The sequence below is a fragment of the Choloepus didactylus genome, chromosome 14 (assembly GCF_015220235.1).
Source record: "Choloepus didactylus isolate mChoDid1 chromosome 14, mChoDid1.pri, whole genome shotgun sequence".
Taxonomy (NCBI): Eukaryota; Metazoa; Chordata; class Mammalia; order Pilosa; family Megalonychidae; genus Choloepus; species Choloepus didactylus.
This window is the reverse complement of record NC_051320.1, coordinates 77,317,521-77,340,728: the sequence shown is the minus strand read 5'-3', so window position 1 is coordinate 77,340,728 and position 23,208 is coordinate 77,317,521. Positions and strand designations below refer to the sequence as shown.

Sequence of the window (23,208 nt, the reverse complement as noted above, 5' to 3'; positions counted from 1 at the left end):
TGGGTGTTATTTTGGGGTCAGCACACAATGACACTCATTCGGAAGAATGGTACTTTCCAAAACTCATTCCAGAACAGAAGATTTTATCTCACTATCAATAAAAGATTCTAATCTAATGTCCACATTAGGACTGTGTGTTAAATCTAGAGTAGCTAAACCATAAAAATAAAAGTGAATGGTGGTGCGTGCTTCCTTTCTATTTCTGTGTCTCTTATCTATTCGTAGGCTCACCCATCCTTGGCTTCCCCTTGCATCTCAATTGTGGAGTTACTGGTTCCTTTGTCAACCCAGACCACTTCAAAATAGAAAGCACTTCAGCAAACCTGGTGGTTTGGGTCAGCTCACTTCCAGGATGGCTTCCTCAGTCACATCTCTGTGATGTGGGGCTCCTTGGCCTCTCTCTGCCCACATGGAGTCACATCCTCCACAGCTTCTTCGTGAGGCCCCCTGGCATGGTGATCTCAGAGAAGTTGTACCTTTTACATGCCGGGTATCTTCTGTGGTAAAACCAAACGTAATATAACCTTATGAGGAATATAAATCACATGTGCTAGATACTCTGATGGGGCAATCACAGGAGGTACTGAAAAAGAATTATAAAGAAAAGAGCATCAAAATAAGCCTCATAAAGAATTAATAAAAACAGGTAACTGGTGATGCAAATTGAGTATCTGCTGAAGGATTACTAAAAGTAGGAAGATGTACAACAATCGTATCTCTAATTCCATGTAGAGCACAATATCCACTCCAGCTTTGTAGCTACTTTCTGGCTACTGACATGCATCTGGGGCTTTTGTTTTGCTCAATAATAAAATCAGCTAATTCTATATTTATGATGTGGCATGCTCCTTGTAGTACTGATTTCTGCCCCACCCCCCCCCGCAATACTTCCAAAAGACAGGAAGCAGACACTGCTAGGCCACTTAAAGGCTATTCTGGAACTTGCACAGCCTCACTTTATTCACAGGACATTGATAAGTTTCCCTTGCTGAAGGGCAAATGAGAAGAGCAACATTTTTATGGCCATTTTAGGAAAATTCATTCTGCCACATGGGCCTCCATTCTTACATATTTGCCAGTCACTCTTTGCCTCTGAAATTACTCACTCATTGATTGATATTTCTGCTTGTTTGCCTCAGCTGCTATCACAAGTACCACACAATGGGTTGGCTAAAACGGCAGGAATTCATTGGCTCATGGTTTTGAGGCTGAAAAAAAAAGTCCAAAATCAAGATATCAGCAAGGCTTGCTTTTTCCCCAAAGACTGTAGCATCCTGATGCTGGCTGCTGGTAATCCTTGGGGTTGCTTGGCTTGTATCTCTGTCTCAAGTCATATGGCAATGACCTCTCCTTTCTTGTTTCTGTGGCTTCCAGGTCCTCTTTATAAAGCCTCCAGTAATCTGATAAGGACCCACCCGCATTCATCTGGTCACACCTTAACTAAAAATAACATCTTCAAAAGGTCCTGTTTACACTGGGATCACCCCCAGAGGGCCAGGGATTAAGAATGTGTTTGTTGGGTACATAATTCAACCTACCACACTGCTCAAGTCCTCAATTTTGCCACCTTATTGTCCAACCATCCTCTCCCACACATTTCTCTTCCCCTCCCTATTCTACCTCCTCCACTTTCAAAATTCTTGTAAACTTCTTGGGAAGAACAGGTTTGTTTTAGTGATGGAATGTTTGCTTGATTATCTTTATTTCCCTCATTAAATCATCTAGGCTTTTTCCAGAAGGCCTTGCCCTTATAAACACATCTATTAAATTATGTTCTTAAACAAAGACCATCATTTTCTAATGGGAATTCTGTGCTAGATCTTAAAATAATAATGTGTACTCTCAATATATTTGAATCTTTTACACTGCTCACAAATGCTTGATTAATATTTAATTAGCATTTACTTTATTCTTTAAGTATAAGGGAAAGTAGATTTGATGCCTGAAAATTCAAATTCAATGTTAAATTGTCTTTGTTCCTTTTTCTCTCATTTTCCAAGCCTAATTTTACTCAAAATTTCCTCCTGTGTAGGTAAAAGCTGAATTTTGCAGGGAGAACAGGCAGACCTGAAATTTGTATATTTGGGGCAAAGCTGTTTGTTATCAGCTTCTGCTGCTTTCAATCTACAACACTGTTGAAAATGGGGCAGTTATGCATAGTAAGTTTTCCTTTCAAAGTTAAAACACAAAAGAAGTCCTTGTCAAGAATTATTAATATCTTAAGAAAAGTTCACTGTAGCCGAAGCCATTCAAAAGAATAAATCTACCCCAAATAGGAAAGTTCATGTGTACTTGTGTAGAAATAATGGGGGAGGTGAGGGAGAGAAAAAGGTGAAGGACTAATTTTCTTACAACATAAAGAAAAAATGGATATTTCATTGGATAAAAGAAAACACAACCCCAATAATAAATAAATCCTCTTTTAAGAAACTAAGCTTAAGTGAAAAGGGAAACCAAAGGTCAAAAATGAAACCCAAGTTTAATTCAGAGAAGAGTGCAGTGGAGCATTACAGAAGGAACACTGGGCTTGGAGGCAGAGCTTGGGATTTAATGGTTGGGGCGGGGGCAGGGGGGTGGAGCATAGAGGCTATTTGACCGGCTCAAATATATTTTGTAGGTCATCTGCAAAGAAGGTTATAGAATGACAATATCTCCAAATTAATCTATACATTGTTGAGTGTTAATTTTTTCTCTTTTTTGGCCCTGAAAATGCATTAATTGTTAAATGCAAACATTTAAAGTATAGCAGTTTTCCAAGATTTACTTGACTTTTTCTTTCTTTCATTTTTTAATATAATAAAATCTAAAGCATTGAAAGGAAATCAATTCATTCCAGAACTCTGAGGTGTCTTGCCACCACTTACTAGCTGTATAAACTTGAGAAAATTACTTTGCAGCACAGTTTTATCATATGGAACAGGGACTAATAAAACGTGCCTTCCTACGTTCCAGGGTTGTTGTGAACTCTTTTATTTTAAATCACAAAGCACAAATGAGTGTTAAGGTACCCTTTTCATCATACTACTGTAAAATGTGATCATTAGAGAGAGTCATAGTCAACTTTTAAGAGTAATTTTGAAATAAATCAAGTTATTTGCTCAGAAAATTTTGAGGCCAGAAGCTATCATTGTCAGAGACTCATCTTGGGCTTTGAAGGCCCCACAGATTACCGTGTGCTCAGTGCAGTGGGAAAGGCTGAACACTGCTCTCCAGGGCCTTTCAAGGAAGTTTTGCTGGAGACACTATTTCTATCTAATTAATCCTGCTTCCTCAGTGACATAGAAATAAAATTGAAGATACATTCTACTAAGAAATGCCTTTGGACTAAAAACACACACATTTATATGTGCACACACTTGAAAATACATAAGAATAAAACCTTCATAGAAATAATAAGATTTATTAACTGATATAGCATGCTAAACTTTAAAAAGCATATTGCAAGATTGGGTTCTCCAGGAAGCAGGCTCTGAGGGAGAGATTTTCTTCCAGAATGGTTTGTGGGGTGCTCTTGGGATTAGGACCTATGGGGAAGTGAAGGAATCAAGACTGAGCAGAGGAAGGAATTGAACTGTGATGAATTTGCAGAAAAGGTCTCAGCAGATCCCATGGGGAACTCTCGAGCTGGCATGGCCCTTTAGAGTTTTCTCCAATTGGAGCAAGAAGCCAGGACCTTTATATCTTCACATCAACTCATATATAGGCTGCTCCTGAAAAACAGCGATCACCTTGAGTCATGTGGCTCTCTTTCCCTGAGGACAAGTCCCAGAGAGGGACTCAGCTTAGAGATTTCATCTGCCAACACTCTCAGGAGCTTTGAAATTTAGTTCTTCAGTCCCAAATGGTGCTCTAGGTAGAATATCACATAATCCACTACAGTCCACATCTTGTGTCATTTGGATCCACATATCATATAATCAGTTCTTGGAGCAATTCCACTGTACCTAGCAGAAGCCTACAAGAAGTTGGTTAGTGGGATGAACTATAGGCCCCTCCAATGAAGCTAGTTTTGAAGGCATACCTGATACTCATTGTATTCCCTCCTTAACCACCCTTTCAGCATTCCCCTCATCCTCAGCTGGTACCTCCTTTAGCCTTGATAGCTTACTTGGTAGAGGGACCCAGAATCTCATCCCTTAGGGGTTATCATGCCTTTCTCAAGCTTTAGCTACTGAACTTGTCCATTTACTACCAAAATTGGGCAAGAGAGTACCAAGAGATACTCAGGTAAATCTCCTGGATGCTAAACAGTATTTGCTGCACAATTGTGTCATAGCAGCTCTACCTCCACCTTATCATCAGAATCACTTGCAGATTGGTGAATCTTTTCCTTGTCCACTGTTCTCATGGCACAAGGAGCTTGACATGAGAAATAGCAGCTGAAGCTAGAGCTTTAACTGTGTTCTTCCTGTTCTCCTGATGGATGAATTCTCCCTCTGGGAACAGGACTTCTAAACTCACAGAGCCCAGGTTCCCAGAATGAGAAACACAAACAACCTAAGTAGATTACTGGGAATGATGAATAAATAGGCTGCTCCTACTTCCACTGCTTAGCTTGAGGACCAATCTAATCATTCTTTTGGGAACACAGAATCATGTAACAGTTATTGATTTAGGGTGTATACAGCATACTCAAAGTATCCTCTCCAAGCTGGTGCCTTAGATGCTCATTCAACTGGCTGTTCCTTGCATTGTTTATAAGATGGACAGATCTCAAGAGGTATGGTATGTGATAGCACCAATGGATCCCCTGGTGATAAACTAATGCCAGACCTCCTTTACTGTGAAGTAGGTGACTTAATCCAATGTTTCCTTATATGGAGTCACATGTCAATGGATCATATATTCTGTTAACCCCCAGATCATGGTGCTGGCAGAGGCCCTAGTGGCAGTAAAGACATACACTATACCCCAAATATTGTGGATTCCAGTCAATATGAATGGCAGCCTTTTCCAGGCTCAAAGGGGCGCTATGTAGTTCATTTGCCACTAAGGGGCTTGTTGGTTTCCTTGAGGGATGACACCATATTTGAAGCTCAGAACTGGTTTCTCTTGCTCACAGATTGGAATTTGTAATGACAGTAACAAGGACAGCCTTGGTGAATGACAATTCATGCAGTTTGGCCCATGCACAGCATCCGTACCTGCCACTAAGCCTACTCTGTTCAGATGCCCAAAGTGCAAGAATCAGGGTGATGACATCAACTAGCTGAGACATTCAGTCTACTTAGTTTTTAGCTTCTTGTCTAAGGTGGAAGTTCTCTGGTGGGTACTAATAAGCAATAGAAAATCCATCACATTTCATACCAACTTCCAATAAGTTATCTAAATGCCTCTTCCTCTTCTGTGTCCCCAGTCTTCTACTTTTTCTTCTTCCAGAATTCTGACTAATCAGCCAAACTATTTTCCACTGTCTGTTTATCTGTATCATTATCACCTCAGGACATTTCTCTTTCCACACAGAGTAGATGGCCAGGTGCACTATGCAAAGCTCTGTCTTTGGGAAGATTTTCCCTTACCACTGTCTTTCAGGGACAATGCTGAGTTGACAGTAGTGTATCACAGTCCTTTTTCAGTTTGCACCTACATTTTTTTTTTTTTTAAATGACATGTACAGGTTATGTTTTAATGCATATTTTTTCATATGTTTCCTATCATGATAACAATAGCAATAAATATCAATCAAAAACTCCAAAACTAACAGGATGCAAATTAAAGCAAGAATCCAGATTCACCCAGATAAATCATGGTTCTGTACGTTTCTGTCCGACCACCCCCATCCATCCCATTCCTGACTCAGCCTCTCTTTTTCCTGTGTGGGGGTGATGTGACTGGCACTCAGCACACACTTGGGCCTCCTTCAAGCGTAGCGTCTGGTACGGCAGAGACTGGAAAGCCAAAAACTACATTTCCCAGATGCCTTTGAAGTTAGGGTTCTGGACGCAAATTAGATTTCACCAACCTAGATATACTCACAAAAAATCCAGAAGGTAGAAATGAGGCAGAAGCCATCTTCCTGCTCCTCTGCTAATGTGGCAGTGGAGACTTTTGTTTTTTTCCGCAGCAGTGTTCCAGTGTTGGGCATCAGCTTCACGGGTGTCAGGAGAGAGGGGCAGCTGCAGGACACCTGGACTCAACATGTTCAGGTATAATTGCTGGTTTTGTGCAAATGGAAAGGCTGTTTAGGCAGTGATAATGGCAGTCTCTTGATCCATGGATGGTAGTTACTGCAATGTGTTTTTGAAGTCCATTCTGGAGGCAACTTTCAGCTTGCTTCTCTGGTAGGCCGGTTAATGTGGGCCCTATTTCCCATGGGTAAATTTCTTCATGCTGGCCGGCCTGCCTGAGCTCCCAATTATTGCCCATCTTGTGCCATCCCTAACTCTTGGCTGGGGCTGGTGCCTGGCATAAGACAGCTACCCTAAAGCTGCTGGTGATGTGGCTGGGGAGATGAGCCCTGACCCCCAAACCCCTTTCTCCTCTAGGAGTATCCCTACATTAACGTTTCTGATATCTAGAGCTGCATGCTTTCCCAGGTTCTGGATACCTGGAGAATCACTTCACCTGTTTCATTTCTCATTTTCTCCACCTGTCCTTTGTCTCCCTATTGTTGTTCAAGTTGAAGTTTAGCAATTATTCAGAGTCTCTGAATGCCCCACTTGCCCCCATGGTAGAACAAGAATTATGCAGAGGTCGGGAGATGACAGTTTATGGTGGAACAGTATTTCAAAGGTGTCCGATGCCTCAACCATCTCACCAACTGATATAATGCCTAAAAATCCACCATTAGTGTCTCTTTTCTTTAGCTCAGTAGTGCTCAATGTATAGCGATGCATAGTACTTGATGGTTCTCTCTCTCTTTCACCCTCACTATATATATCTCCAAATATCTAAATATACTAAAGCTTGATGTAGACATTAAGATGATGCAGGCATGATTTAAGAAAAATGTGGGAGAAAATCTTAAAATTGAGTAGATTGTATACATTTTCTGCTAATTGAGAAAATACAGCGCTTCGTCGTTGTCATCCTCCTCCTCCTCCTCCTCCTCCATCTTCTTCTTCCCCTTCCTCTTCAATTCAAGACTGTTCAGCCTCTTAGCATGCAATGACCTTGCAAGGCCCCAGGGAACTTGACTATCGGCTGGGGCCAGGAGGTGATCTTCTTTCTGTAGTCGTTGCAGTCAGGAACATACATGCAGCCAAGGTTCCCCAACTCTTTCTCTCCCTCCCTGTCCGCAGGGCTCCTGACAATGCCTGACTCCACCGGGAAGGCCTGCACCCCACCGAGGCCGCTGGCATGTAGTTACCCTGCACCTGGCCTTTTCTTCTGCACCTACATTTTGAGCCAACTCATCCATAACCAAACTTGTTGTTTTTCCCTCCTCTCTCTGTGGGTCATTAGGATCCTCATACAGCCAGAGATGTGAGCTCAAGAAGAGAGCTGGCACCAGATGGCGGGTGACATTAGGGTCTGGGCCACCTGCTAGTGAATTTTACTTGTGTTTTCTGGCCCTGCTCTTGTCTGATCTCAGATGTACCACTTACATCTTACAGTGGATTCTTGCTGGCCCTGAATAATATTACAGCCTGGAGAATCTGATCCCTGCTCACAATGGAAGGTTCCAGTTTCACGGTCATCTGCAGCCCCATGGTCAGATACTCCATTTCTACCAGGGCCCAGTGCCATGACAGAAGGTGCTTTGGGACTTTGATACAGATGGTATGACCTTATTATACCACACTATCATTTTACTTTAAAATGAAGAGTTATCTGGCACCTATTGTATATCTCTCAGGCTTTGGGGCCTTTGTAAACACTCCCAAATAAAATGAAAAACCAAATTTAGCATCTTGTTTCACTATGCTTTTGTCCATATTAAAGTGGAGGGACAGATCTTAAGGTCACTCACAGGTATAGCTAAGGCTCATCAAGGTTTTTAAGGGCAGGGGCTGAAAGGAACAGAGGAAACCTTCACAGGCTTCAATGGCCCTTTTCTTTCAATCATTCTGATAATCTAAAAGGAAATGTTTACAAAGTATTATCAGAACTCTCGAAAACTCTTTCTAAAATTAAAAGTAATGTCTTACTTCAACCAATCCTTTAAATCTGGAGGGAGCACAAATAGACAAATCAATCAAGTGATTCTATTGAATGTGAGAAAAGGTGAAAGATAATGAAAATCAGGTCAAGGTCCGAAAGAGGGAAGATATTGTCCATGACTTTATTTTTTCTCTCTAAGGGTCTAAAAAGTAGATAATCTGTTCATTGCCTGTGTCAAAGAAAGGACTGTTTACTTTTCAGTTAACACAGAATAAGGAGAGCCTTTCTGTTCTGTTTACTTTAAAATGAAACATCCCTAAACCATCCCAGTGATGGTATTGTCTCCTGATAGGAAAGTTATTTTGTGTTTACCAAAGGTACAGCATATTTAAAAAACATAAGATAGCAGGAGCCTAAATGAATACTTAGAGGAAAAGCGGGACATTATTTAAACAGGAATTATATCTGATACTGAATTATGGAAACCAGGACAGAGGGGCCAAACTTTTAAGGGGAAGGGATTTTCCTGTTCTTAAAGAAACATGGATGTTATTAGAGAAGTCTGAGCCCTGCAGACTTTAGTTCACTGTAGCAAAAAAGGCTCCACTAGAGATGAAATCATCTGTATTACATTATGAGCAGTCAGGCCAGTTGAAAAGGGACATTGAGTTTGCAATGTGGTAGATATTAGCAAACACTTAAGAGAAACCACAAAAAAAACCTCATGCATTGGCCTGGAGTAAGCCTTCAACATCTGCTCAGGCCCTTCAGAGTCTACACTGCTGAGAACATAAGTCAGTTTGTTGGTCATTTCTCTGAACTTGAAGCCAGATGAGCAAATCCAAGCCATTTTATGGTACAATCATTCAAATCATTCCAGTATGTTACAAGATTTTTTGCCTTTGCCTTGAGCTTCAAAAAGAATTAGGCGGCATTTGTAACACTTCACACATTCCAAGGAAACGATTGGATCCAATTGTGAAAGTTTTCAAGTTCTGATGAATTTTTAATGTATAATTTAAGTTGAGCATCCAACTTAAAGTAATACTTTGCTACAGCGCCTTAGTGCTCAAGTAAAGTGATGCATCAAGTATAGCAATGCTATTTTTATTATGTTTATTATTATGTTTGTGCTAGTATTTATTTATATTTATTATTATTTAGTAGTAAGTACTTATTAAGAAATGGTGCTATTACTTTGACAGTCTTATCATAGGCTTCATCCAAAATAACAATCTATAAACTACAGATTCACCAATATAGTTTAGAGTAGCTGAAAGGCATGTAGAGATGACCACACAATAAGAGGAACAAATTCTTCAACAAGTGTTTTAAAGCTAAAGCCAATGAAGCATATATTTGAGTATGCCATTCCAGTTACATACACTTTTTTGCTATCCATGAAGTACTTTAAAGTAAATAATTTTTATTTGAGGATCTTTGTGAGCTAGTATAGGGCCAGAGGTGGATAGCATAATTTCACTGCAAAATTAGCCTCATTGTTCTCAAAAGCAAATTACTTTCTGGCAGGTCTAGAATGTTTAATGACTGCCCAATGCCCTCAGTCTTTCCCTATTAGCTTCAACGATGATTGGTGTTTCCTGGGAGACAGGGGATGGGGAAAACAGAGAGAGAGAGAGAGAGAGAGGAAGAAGGACTTTGCAGAAATTTTAATTTGACCTACAAAATGTTATTATATGTTTTTTCCCAAAATTTGAGATGTTGATCTAATTTTTCTCCTTTGAGAGTTAAGATGATGATGATGATAATAATAATAATACACAATAGACATACAGACCTATTCCTTTGGCCCGAAAGTAGACGTAACCTTTTATTTGCGTTATCTTTTTTAATATCCACAACAACCCCAAGGAAACTGTTCTGCTATTATTATCCCTATTTCTTTTTTAAAGAAACTGAGAATTAGAGAAGTCAGATAAAAATCTCAATCTTCTGCTTCAAAGTATCTGGAAGAATCAAACCTTAAAGTCTAGCCAACTCTGAATATTCTTGAATAAATAGTAGCTGAAAAGAATCAAGTCTGTATTGTGATTTTAAGCATATTGAAATCCACCCTCTAGGATATAACATGCTATACCCCAACTACACACTCACTGAGTAGTTGCCTCATTTATCTCCCAGATATTGCTTTTCTTTTTCTGTAGAAAATTAGAAAGAAAGAAGGAAAAGAAGGAAAGGGAGAAAGGGAGGAAAGAGAGAGAGGGAAGAAGGGAGACGGGGAGGGAGGAAAGGAAGGAATGAAGAAAGGAAGGAGGGAGGAAGGGAGGGAAGGAGGGAGGGAGGAAGGGAGTTGACCGAACCCAAGTTCCTTGAATCCTTTTCAAGCAGCTGTAACTTCAGATGATTACTTGGATCCTTAGGAATCACAAAGGGAATTGGCATTTCCTGCTCCTGAAGAAGCAGCAAAGGAATTATTGCTCTGCTTCTCAACTCACACTAGAGCATTTTAGAATGCCAGCATTTTCTTCTGGGACTTGCTGAGAAAGTGGCTGACTCACATTTGCAAACTTAACAGTATTTTGTGTTTATACAGCAATAGCCAGACCTGATCATTTGATCCACATCTGCAATACTGGGGAAATGCAGGAGCCCAGGAAGAGTGAGTTCCACCCCTTTTTATCCTGAGCTTTCTCCTGGAGTCAGTTCTTATGACTAAATGGTGTCACAACTCTGAGATACCTCAGCACGCATCCAGTCCAGCATACCGGGGCCACTTTGGGAGCTCACAAAGACTTCCCGAGGAGGACTCCAGCAAGGCTAGTTTAATGGAATCACATTCCAGATTGTTTATCACTCTGTGTACTCTTTCCTAACGTTGACCTGCCCTGCCCTGGAAGCTTGCCTCTTCCATCTCTCTTTCACAATCAGCCTTCTCCCACCTTGAAAAATAAAGGGAAACCTCTTCTCCATTTGAAATCTTTCTCAGATGCACTCCCCAGAGATGAAAAACCTCTGGCAGTGCCAAACAAAGGGACAACTTAAGAACGCAGCACTCCTGAGGGCAGAGTCCCAGGAGAACAAAGCAAAAGAGACTTTTCTGAAGTGCCTCTTATGATCACGTAAGGATGAAAAAGGTGACTGTCACAGAAGTTAAGTGACCTACCAAAGATGACACTGCTAAAAAGTGGAGAATTTGAGATTTGAAATACTACAGGCCTCACAGCTGCAGAGTCTGTTCCCATCCCTCCTCACCATGGTGCCTAAACCCAGAGTAAGACCAGAAGTGTCCCGCACTCAGTCATCTATAAGTGTGTAAGTCTCAAGTCTCAAATAGCAAAGGTCACAAAGAAGTCAGAAACTCAGGTGGAATTAAACTACAGCCACACTCCTTCACTATAGCCAATGTTTGGCATTACCCTCTAGACTAATACTTCTTTTTTCCTTAGAAGTATAAAAGATAGGGTTACAAAGGGTTGCATTACACATGCTCTAAGCATTAACTGCAAGTGGAAGTTTAATAGCTACTTTTTGAGCCAATTTTTGTGATGGCAATTTTCCTTCCTCTCTGTGCTGACCATTTCTCCAACCTAATTTGGTTTACAAGCAAATTGTACCTTCAGTTGACTTCATTTAGCCTGCACAGGTAGGTAGTGAGTCATTTTAAATTAATTTCCTGGTGTTTAATTTTTGAGGGGACTTCCCAGAACTGTGTCATGACCCCTCCAACTCTCCAAAGCTGCATTCTTTCAGGAAAGTCCTGCCAAAACTTGGAAGTGAGGGATTTCCCCCAGACATCAAAAACCTAGGCACCAAGCTGAAAGAGCTTTCTGACCCAATCAAAGTATATCAACCAACTCCTACTTCAGTAACTTTTTCCTTCTATGATAAAGTTTTTATATGGTAGGAAGGGAGGGAAGGAGAGAGACAGGGAAGAACTGAGAACCAGGGATCTGGGTTCTGATTTAAATTTTCCACCAACTCACTGTGTGAGCTTAGGAAAATCCCTTCACTTCTCTTATTTCCTATTTATATAATCTGTAAATTTGGATTAATAGTTGCATCTTCATAAATTTGTTGAGGGTTGTATTAGTCAGAGTTCTCTAGGGAAACAGAACCAACAGGAGATATCTGTAAATAAGAGACTTTATAAAAGTGTCTCATGCAACTATGGGGATGCATGAGTCCAAATACCAAAGGGCAGTATGCATGAATCCAAATTTTGTAGGGCAGGCAGCAAGCTGGCAACTCCAATGAAGGTCTTCGATGAACACCCCAGGAGAGGCTGGCTGGATGAAGAAAAGTGAAAATTCTTTCTTCTCCCTTAAAAGTCTTCAACTGATTGAATTAAATCCAACTGATTGGATTCTCTCATTGCAGAATACACTCCCTTAGTTGATCATAGATTTAATCAGTCACAGATGCAATCAATTGACCGATGATTTAATAAACCAGCATTCTGGTTTATTACCCAGCCATGAAATGTCCTTGCAGTAATGGTTAGGCCAGTGCTTGCTTGATCAGACAACTGGGCACTATCACCTGGCCGAGTTGACACATGAATGCAACCATCATAGAGGGAAACGAGATATATAATGTAAATTAATTGCACAGTTCAGTTTCGTGCACAGAATAAACTTTCAATAAATTATATATAACATTATTAGAGTGAATATTGATTAGATGTGACTCTGAAATGACATCCTCCTTTACTCAGCAAAACTGACTTCACAGCATATTTGGCTTCTCTCTGTATCCTGCAGGTGATGAGGTAGTTCTGCATCCAAGAAACAGAGTGGCCTCCCATTCTTCTCTGCTCATACATTATGATCCCTGAAAGAATTATCATTTAGCAGACCAAGCTCAAGCTTCCATTTCCCAATGGAAAGACATTGGGAGAACGGTGAGAACAAGAGAAATAAGGAGTGGACACTGGCCTTCTTATTGATGGTTTTGTGAATGAATATTCAAGTAAATGATTTCATAGCAAAATCAATCCAACCAGATGCAAAGTATATATTTTCAAATGTGTTTGATTTGGATTTTAAGAAATTGATCAAGCCACAGAAGTTTTTATTTCAAATAGACAATGTGACAATTATCAAGCAATTTGTCAGCACTAGGTCTTAGACAAGAACTTTACTTGTATTTATTTATTTAATCTGTATAACAACTCTTTTAGATAGGTACAAATATTAATACCTATCTACAGAGGAGGGATTGTAGTCCAGTATTTTATGATTGACTTAATTCATAAAGTTCATAGTGGTAAAGCCAAAATTTGGACTTCAGCACTCTGACTACAGAGCACCTCAAAAGCAAATACATAATTTGCTTGTGTACAAATGGTAATAATAATAATAATTCATTCTGACAGCATAAAAGAAGTCAGTGTTCCCATTCAATTTATAATATTTCCAATTTGTTGACGAATATCTAGAATGTGAGAGAGAGGCTAGTTTGGTTAGATCATCTTGTACTTGGCCAAGATAGAACTGCTCTCTATAGAATATTCTTGGAACTTATAGAAGAAAAGTTATTATAGCAGAATCATCTGCTAAAGGAAATGTACTTAGAGGCAGATATTGGACTAGGGCCACAGTTATACTGACTGAGTCTTAATCTATTAAAGCAGCATCATTTTATCCATGTAAGGACACAAATTACAACATTAGGCTTTGTCTGCACCTTGGGGAATGAACTGAACACACACTGCAGCTGTTTTCATGGAATGGGTGTAAAATGTTATATAGAACTGTGCTTTTACCAAAAAAAAATAGAAAAGTCAACTGACTCAGTCAAGAAATAAAGCCCTTACAGAGTTTTTGTCAGATTTTTTGAATATGTTTGCCCATCATTTTATTTAAGTATTTTCCCAAACGATGTACCCTCAGTTTGGGAAATAATAAATTGTCAAGTTTAACTGAATGGAAAGAGAAATTCCTGTGGCTTGGAATCATTGCCTCCTTGTTTCAGCATTTCCTTATACCTTCAGGCTGAATTCCAGCTGTGAATTTCTAAAAGAAATCAATTTCTATTAAGTTCATCCAGCAAGATCCAAGCTTTTCTTATCCATGGACACAACCTCATGGATCCCTAGGTTTATCTTTGCCCATTGTTAGCTGAGTTACCTGGAAAAAGACACCTAACCTCTATAAGCCTCATTTCCTCGGCTGTAAAATGGGAACAAACTAACACCTACCTCAGGTGTTCTTGAAGGCTAAGTAGAAAATGATGTAAATACTGAATACAAAGCCTGGTACAGAGCAAACACTCAATATATGTTAAATTAAAGCAGCAGTGTGATTTTTCCAGTTGAAAGTGCTTCTCCTCTAGACCTAAAAGCGATTACACTCCATGTACAAAACAATGCTAACTCCCCTCCACTGATATTTTGTGTGGCTCATTTTGATTTTTAAGAGATAGTACACTAGTGTGAAGATAGTTCTGGGTTAAAATCAAACACCTGGGCTCTAGTCATAGTTATAGAGCTGCCGCTTAACAGACAGGGAACTTGAATGAATCAGTTTGATTCTCCGAGTCTGTTTTTCTTATATCTAGAATGGAAATCATGCCCTTTTGAACCTCTTTTGGAAAGATACTGTGTAAATTAAAAAATCAAACCACTAGTAAAATCTTTAACTTGTCCAATGACCAACAAAGGTTAATGATCCTGACTCACTAATGAGAGCAAATTCGGTAATCTAATCACCCACATTCTCTAAACCACTTTCTCTGGTGGCCAAGGACTCATGGTTATCTGAGATTAGGCATATGGATGTGGAATAGAGTAATGCTAACTGGACTACATGAGAATTTAATTCTGAATCTTGAAATATTCCTTAGAGATACTGTTGTGTCCCACCCAACCATAAACCAATGGAAGCAAATAAGATGTACAGAAATGAGCATTGTGGAAAATCTTTTGATAATTATATCATCTGAAAAGGCAGGAACACATATCTAATTGTTATTAAGGCTATTTCAGCATATCTGAGGTCTGCAGTGTAATGCAATGAGCATGAGATCTAGAATCCAAGGTTGTGGATTCAAATCCTAAATGTCATAGGTGGGTTAAATGCTTGCTTTGGTTAAGCCTCAATCACCACAATCTAAAATGGGAGAAATAAACAATACTTCTTCAGAGTTTTGCTATAAAGATAATTGTCAAGGCACATGCAAAAGGCCTAATGTAGTTATAGTTATTAAAAGACAGTAAACATTAGTCCCTTTCTCTAAGGGAGCAAGCCATCTCCTTTGAGAGCAGCTGACTCTGACCCATCTAAGTTTATGGAAGAGGAGAAAAAATGTGAAATTTGGGATTAAAAGTAATTTTCAAAATCAACTTGATTTTGTTCTCATAATATTTTCAGGTCTGAGGATTATACTCCTTTCCTCTATCTGGTCTTTTATAAGTAGACAGAAATTGACAGTTATAAAAATGCTTAAAATTTTAAGAGATGTTACAAACAAGATCCAAACATCACATAATCTGGCTAGAGAACCTATATATCCTGAGGCCATGTTATCTCATCTTTCCATCCTTCCCCCTCACGAATAGCTCCTTCCCCAACCCTGTTCCACCCCAGGCTCCAGCAATTTATGACAAAGTGTCCCAAAAACATCACAACTCACATCCTCACGTACTCCATCCTAGACCCCTGCTCATGCTGCGCCAGTGGGGCAGGGGAGGGTTTGATTTATCTCTTTGCTACTCATTTATTAACTGATGTCACCCTCAGTGCAGTCTGTTCAGGAGACTTTATCAAAATCACCCAGATATTCCTTTTTTAGTGGCTAATTTTATGCATAGCAGTCTCCCCAATTGATAAAAGTAGTAGTAACTTCATTAACCTGTCCAATGACATTTTATTTATCTTTGAATTCCATCAAATGTTTGCATAATGACTGGGAATAGATTCAGAATATACATTTGTTGAATTGATTTAATTATAGACTAATTAGGATTGGAAGAGGATTTAGGGATCATTCAATTCAATCTCCCATTCATTTTTAATTTTATGGATTGTAATCTTTATTCTTCCATTCAAAGGTTCTATTTCAGCCTCTGAAAAAAATCCAGAATAAGGGTGTTCCTGTCCCATGTGGCAGCCCTTCAGGAGATGAAGAGTTATTCAGCAATAATAAAAGTAAAGTTAACCAAGCAATTATTGTGTGCCAGGTCCTGCGCTATATGCTTTACACAAATTGCCCCATTCACTCTTCGAAGTAAGCAATATCATCCCCATGTTATGGCTAAGGAAACAAAGGCTGAAAGAAGATAAGCAATAAATTACATATGGAAAGTGCTTAGCATCTTACCTAGCAGACCGTAGACACTTAATCAATGTGAGTTGAAATTATTACTGTTATGACTACTACTGCGGCTTTTCTTATTACTCGTCCTTGTGCAGAACTGAGAGGGCACCCCTTTCCTCTATTACTAATCAGGGTGTCCATTCCCACGAAGCATGTGTGAGCACAAGCAGACCTAATAGCGTCTCAAATCTTAGTGCCACAGAGCAGAAAGCGGAGGGGCACCTTATGGGCATGAGGTGTGGTGCTGGTGGGTGTGGGCTGTGAGTGTTTGACCCAAGTCTGTATCAACTTTGTCGCCATAGCAGTCGCTGGGACTGGAACAAGTCTCCACAGCCCCTGGAGACAGGTGAGACTGAGAGGACTGAAGTGGTGTGGAACCGGTGCCTGATTCAAACGAGTGACTCATTTTGTATGGCATCAAGCACAAAATCCTATAATTTAAAAACATACTTATGATGCTGCTACGGGCAATATCATAAGGGATTGTGGCTTGATTCCAAATATTTGTATTAGGCCAAAAGCAACTATATTTTTTTTCACAACTATACCTTTTTTCTATTCCCTCAATCAGAAACAGTATTTTAAAAACAGACTTGCTTGGATCCCTGGGTTTTCATCAGATTACCTTCAAGCATGACAGTCTTTCCCCTTGAAGGGATGGCCATTTGGAGTTCAGTGAGCATCACCATAGAAAATGGGAGAATTAAAGAGCTCAGCACTCAGTAACTAGACATGTGATACTTTTGGTGAAGGTGCCACAAGGGTCCCATGAGAATCTTCTCACTAAATTAGCTTGTCAAAATGGGAACATTAATTTATCAGAACAGATGAGGGTCAATATCAGCAATAAAGAAAAAATAAAGAAGTGACATGCTAACAGGAATTATTAGAAGCAAGCATTGTATCTAGGAAGTTATTGACAAAATAGGGATGCGGGTGAACAATGTGTAACTTTGTGAAAACTTGAGTGGCTGATTTTGTGGAGACCTAAATGGATATATGTATGTGTGCATGTGGTGTTTGTGTCTGTGTGTATGTGTGTGGGTGTATAATATATGAATCTATATATAAACCCTTACTATGCACCAGGCACTGTGCTGAGGACTTGATTTTCTTAAAAATAAAATCTTACTTAATTCCATGACAACCCTATTATGTTGGTCCCATTATTGTGCCTTGTTTTACAGATGAGAAAACTGAGTCTTAAGAGGATAAGTAGCTTGTATAAGGTCCATGGCTTATAAGTGGAAGAACTGGAATCTGAAACATGTCAGTCTCCAGAGAGCCTAATCATAAATGCCATGTACTGACTTTTTGAAATGCAAAATTATATTTACTATTTACTGAGCATTTACTACCATGTCAGGAACTGTGCTGGAAATTCTATGTATACTAGTTCTAAATCTTAGAGGTGGTTTAAATAACTCTATTTTACAGATAGAGAGACCAAGGCTCAAAGAGGTTAAATAACCAAGACAATAAAAGAAGGGTGGAAATAAATTCTCCATTGAAGTAACTGCACAGATAGAATAAATGCTATGGAAATTTACAGAGGGCATGCAAAACTGGTGAGATATTTATAGATGCCTGTTGTGGTTGGCAGGGTAAGGCCAAGAACCACATATAAGTCATCACCAAGAACATATGCTAGAGTGCATAATTCCACTTGTAAAATATTTATATCTACATGTGTGATTACAGATGGCAACCAAACTACTAAGAAACATTAATCCTTCTGATGTGAAATAAAAAATAAGATCCCTAAAATGGTCTCCATAACTTTGAGGAAATGATGTGCCAGTACAGTCACTAATGAGAACAATGGGATGGTTAGGATATTCAGAGCTGATTTCTTTGCAAATCTACTAGGATCAGGAGCACATAATAATATACTTGGAGGAGTATCTTTTTATTATTTTTTTTTTTTAAAGAAAAGGGGAATTTCTATTTTCCCAGATATTTAGTGGGTACTTATGCCACAGAAACTTAAAGTGTAAGGAAAATGATGTTACATTGTATTCTATCTGATTCCAATATCAGGGGAAGCATCACAAAAAAAACAAAACAAAACAAAACAACAAAACCATGTTGTACAGCCTCTCACTGTTCCATTTGGCTGTAAAATGAAATAAAATCATGTACTATAACATTGCTAACTCACCATTTCCCAGCATTAACAGGGTTCGGCTATTAATACCATTGGCTATGCACTGCTTTTCATATCCAGCATGGTCCCCAGCCTGAAGGACAGAATATATGTGTAGACGTTGTCACTTGATGGTGTTAAGTGTATTAGTTTGGGTGGACTAACAAACTCAAACTGTATAATGTTTCAAAAACAACAGAATTTTCCTTCATGCTCATGGAACAGTAGGAAGCAGGTGAACAGGTCAGTGGGGTTTCACTCCTCTACACTGTAGTTCAGAGACATGGATACATGAGATCTGCCATTTCCCACAAATGCCTTCTGCAGTCACAAAGGAGAATTCTCCTTCCTGGCCAGCAAGAAGGGAAACAAGTACGTGTCTGAGGTCAAGCCCAGAAGAGGCCTGTATGACTTCTGCTCATGCGCCATTGGCTGGAATTCAGTCACAGAGCCACGTCTGGCTATGAAGAAGTTTGGAAAATGTAGTCTAGCTGTGAGCCCAGGAGAAAGAGGAACACATGGATTTCTGTGATTAGCTAATAGTCACCTCCACATTGTGCAACTCCAGTTATCATACATCCATGAGCACCCTGCTTTACTCCTCCCCAAGGACAACAATTCAAAGCTCCATCACATTATGCAGCTCAAAGTCTGGGATCTCTGAGCAGTATGAAGTCCTTTCTATGAGGTCTGCATGTGGTTCCTCGTGGTCCTGAAAATTGTAAACTAAAAGGATATTGTCTGCACCACCACAAACACACACATCCAATTGACGGGATAACTGTCATAAAAACTCTTACTTGGGAAATGGACATATGAGAGATACACAGATGTCCTCGTCCACAGAAATAATGAAATCCTTTTGGGCAGGCATTATGAAGCACTTCACCCCAGCAGCAGGGAAAATTCCTTGATTAGACCCAGATTCTACTATCTGCCAGGAGCTACCTGAACCACTGTGCTCGCAGCCTTGGCTCCACCTACTGAGCCGTTCTTCTGTTTTCCTTCAGGGCCAAGACTGAAGGGAATTTTGGGGTGTAAGCAAGTCTTGGGGGCTGTGCAGTTTTCACAGCCTGCTTCCTGCTTCTGCAGGATTAGAAGACCATGGTTGTTTTATAGTCAGAGGCTTTTTGAAGTCAGGCCTGTGTTTTGGATCAGTTCCAGGTACCAGTAACCAAACCCAAGACTTCTTGGATATTCCCCAGGATTCCTTTCCTTCTTTTCTTCTTCATTTGCACTAACAGGTGGCTTCCTAGAAGGCTGTGAAACAGTAGGCTTGGGGGTAAGAGAATACCGTCAATCTGGACTTTGCTGCAGGGCTGAGCTACTCTGAGAATTTCTCAATGGGCTTTTGTGCTTAAAGCCTTTTCTAGTCTTACTTCATCTACAGGTTGGGGTCTTCAGCAGACAGATTTTCGAACTTTGAGAACCCACATTTCTGGACTCTGTCTTTCCATTTCATGTCTGTGTAGAAACTGGGAAATTCTGAGTTATACTCTTATAGCTTCTTGATAAGTAAAGGAACTACAAACACTAAAATTCTGATTCATTCCAGTAATTTCCCTTAGAAAGCTCAGTATGTTGTAGGTGAGCTTTCCAAGTGATTTCTGATGACAGTGTGAACAAATACTTTATCCCATGTACTAGATCATACTATTATTCAAATACTTACTCCCTCTTCTCTGTCTCCACGGAAGAGTAAACTTTTTCAGTCCATTGATGTTGGGCATGAACGCATGAGGTGCTTTAACCAGTGAGACATTAATTAGCACATATGACACAAGCAGATACTTGAAACATGCTTTGTTGTTCAGTTTGTCCTCTTGCACCACCATTATCACCATGAAAAAAGCTTCCTTTGAGTAGCTATTGCTTTTTAGTCTGGGTCCAAAATTAACGCACTTGGGGTGCACCTGAGCACAACCTATATAGCGGGGAATCAAAGCCAGACAGATCCACAGATTGAGACAGAGTTGCTCAGCCAAACTCAGATTTGAACTGCTGTCTTCATCTTCCAACTAAGATGTGTGAGTGAGAAGAAAAGATTGTTGATAAAGCTGCTGAGTTTTAGAGTAGTTTATTATGCTGCAATAGCTAACGTATGCACCACATACTATGGGTCTTCATCTTTACAGCTCCAATATCTATTTCTTTGCTCATCAGTTGTCTCCTGCCCTACCATTAAGCCAATACCATTCATTTTTGATATGGTACCCTACTTCAAGGAACAAATTCAGTACTACCAAGTATGGGCTCGCTGCTTTAACAAAGAGATTCTGAGATGTATTATGGTTCAAGCCATTCAACAGGACTGGGCAGGTAAGCAGGGTGAAAGTTAACTTAAGGTTTTCAAAGTTTGTCTGAGAACCATCTTCACTTCAGCAAGCCCAGAAGTTGAAAAGACAGAGTATATATCAGAAATTTTTATGATCCAGGCCTAGAAGAAGTCCACATCATTTTTGCTCACAGTTTATTGGCTAGAATATGTTCATACAGGGGGGAATGGGAAATATGTTCTAGTTATGCGATCAGGAAAAATTGCATAACATGTATTTTTGTGATTAGCCAGAAATCTCTGCCACACCGTGGCCCCTCTCTGAGGTGAGGAAAGAGCTGACTAGGACATCCTTTGCTGCTCCAATTAGGGATTTCTACTACTATGATCGCTGTCAAGTATTGCTTCTACTATAAGCTCCTATTACTTAGTATATTTTGTTGAGCTTTTTACTGCCTGATATATGCTTATGTATTTAATTGTATTTAATCCTCATATTAAAGATGAGAGACTCAGAAATAATTAGAAGAGTTGGGATTAAAACTGTTATGGGGACACAAACAGACATTTGCATACCGATGTTCACAGAGGCATTATTCACAATTGCCAAAAGATGGAAACAACCCAAGTGTCCATCAACAGACGAATGGATAAACAAAATGTGGTACATACATACAATGGACTATTACAGCAGTAAGGAGGAATGAAGTCCTGAAGCATGTGACAGTATGGATGAACCTTGAGGACATTTTGTTAAGTGAAATAAGTCAGACTCAAAAGAACAAATATTTTATGATTTCACTGATATGAACTAATTATAATATGTAAACTCATAGACATAAAATATAGACTATAGGTTCCCAGGATATAGAATGAGGCTAAAGAATGGAAAGTGGTTGCTTAATATGTGTAGGATGTTCAATTAGGACAAACTTAAACATTTGGAAATTGACAGAGGTAATGGTAGCATGTTATTTTGAGAATAATAACAAGGCTGAACGGTGTTGTGACTGTGATAGAAAGGGGAAGTTGAGAGTCATGTATGTCACCAGAAGGAAAGTTGGACGTTAAAATATGGAAATGTACAAACAGTGAATCATGTGGTAGACAATGTCCGTGATTAACTGTACAACTATAAAAAAGTTCTTTCATGAACTAGAGCAGATGCACGACACTAAATTATAAGGAGTTAATAATAGAAGGGTATATGGGGGAAATATACCGATTATAAACTATGGACTAGAGTTAACAGTAATATTTTAATAATCTTTCATCAACTGTAACAAATGTAACACCAACACAATGGGTCAGTAATGGGGGATAAGGAGTAAGGGATGATTAGGTTTTCCTTTTTAATTTTCATTTCTTTTCTGGAGTAATGAAAATGTTCTAAGTTTGATTTGGGGGCTGTATGCACAACCATGTGATGATACTGTGCACCAGTGGTTTCTATGCTGTGTGAATATATCTCAATAAAATTGCATTAAAAAAAAAACTCTGTTATGTCAAATTCCAACATGTTACAGTATATGTCTGTATCTAATCAAGTCCATCTTAGATTATCTCAAGTGTTTAAGAGAATTATACATAGTTCTTCACACACACTTGCCCATTAAAATAGAACAATGGAATGAGAATTTTGCTTGAGCTAAGGAGACAAGAGAGAGTTTTTCATATTTTTTTTCTTTGGGAAGATATAATGTATTTCTTGAATTCCTAGAAAATTAGGAGGTCATGTTACCTGTTTCTAAAAGACAAATTTCAGTGAATTTAATTAAAGTTGGCCAATTCATTGCAAAAAAGAACTCAATCAAAGCAATTTCGTTGACTCCTTGAGAGGAAACAATCAACTAATTGACTAATATTTGCTTATCAATTATGGTTATAACTATGAGACACATATTTAATGAGTAGGGCAAAATCATCCAGCTAGTTAGTGTAATCTGTCCAATCTGATGACTGGTAAAGGTTACGATTCTGAAGTATAGTTAAAAAATATTTCTGTGGGAGGTCATAAAATAAAAAGACAGCAATAATACAAGGGAGTAATAATAATATGATGGAGTCACAAAAGCTAAAAGAGACCTAAAAATTATCTAATTTATTCATTTTCAAACTTCTAAATTTTTCTACCTAAAAGGGATAAGAATCCAGATCCTAATGTACTCCACACCCCTGCTTTACCACCCTCCACTGTTACCTCTGATGAGCACATTAGAACATCTAGAACTCATTTGAGTACAATCTGAAATCTACTGATTACACTTTATACACAAGACAATAGAAAACCAAAGAAAATAAGAGAATGATTGAAGGTCATACAGACAATCAAATGCTCAAGTGTTTTTTTTTTTTTCCCTTTGTCCCCATCTTGGATATTTCATCAGCTGTGTCAGTGACTGAGATAGATCTAATCTTGCAATTCCATTTTCTTTCAATTCATTCATGGGACAAATTATTTATTGAG

At 39.1% G+C, this 23,208-nt stretch overlaps 1 long non-coding RNA gene across 1 annotated transcript in view; it reads right to left on the bottom strand.

Annotated features, from left to right (window-relative positions):
• Positions 1-1,169: 1,169 nt before the first annotated feature.
• Positions 1,170-23,208, bottom strand: part of LOC119509359 — a 167,408-nt gene continuing 145,369 nt past the window's right edge. The window contains exon 4 of the long non-coding RNA XR_005211681.1: positions 1,170-1,208. This is a non-coding gene — a long non-coding RNA (uncharacterized LOC119509359). The remainder of the gene's footprint in view (positions 1,209-23,208) is intronic.